The sequence below is a fragment of the Sinocyclocheilus grahami genome, unplaced genomic scaffold (genome assembly GCF_001515645.1).
Source record: "Sinocyclocheilus grahami isolate Dianchi unplaced genomic scaffold, SAMN03320097.WGS_v1.1 scaffold92.1, whole genome shotgun sequence".
Taxonomy (NCBI): domain Eukaryota; kingdom Metazoa; phylum Chordata; class Actinopteri; order Cypriniformes; family Cyprinidae; genus Sinocyclocheilus; species Sinocyclocheilus grahami.
In genome coordinates this window covers 1,919,284-1,919,897 of record NW_015505271.1, presented here as the reverse complement: position 1 = coordinate 1,919,897, position 614 = coordinate 1,919,284, and positions in this window count along the sequence as shown.

Sequence of the window (614 nt, the reverse complement as noted above, 5' to 3'; positions counted from 1 at the left end):
GAGGTTCTTATGATCGGTCCAGACAATAAAGGGAACCCCTGAACCCTCTAACCAATGACGCCACTCTTCCAGCACTAACTTGACTGCCAACAACTCTCGGTTACCAATGTCATAGTTACGTTCGGCAGGCGACAAGCGATGGGAGAAAAACGCGCAAGGATGCATCTTGTCGTCCGAGGAAGAGCGTTTGGACAGCACCGCACCTACTCCCACCTCTGACGCATCGACCTCCACCACGAACTGACGTGTAGAGTCAGGGGTTCCGAGAATGGAAGCCGAAACGAAGCGGCTCTTGAGGTTGGTAAATGCAGCTTCGGCTGCACTAGACCACCTGAACGTTGTCTTGGTGGAGGTCAAGGCGGTCAGAGGAGTGGCTAGTTGGCTGAAATTGTGAATAAAACGCCGGTAGAAATGGCGAACCCCAGGAACCTCTGTAGGGCCTTACGGGAATCTGGGGTTGGCCAAGCCACCACAGCCTTAACCTTATCGGGATCCATGCGTATTCCCTCGGGCGAGATGATGTACCCCAAAAATGGTTTGACAAAAAGCCCATTCTCGAACAGCCTCTGGAACACTTGTCTGACGTGCTGAACGTGCTCCTGGAGAGAAGAGGA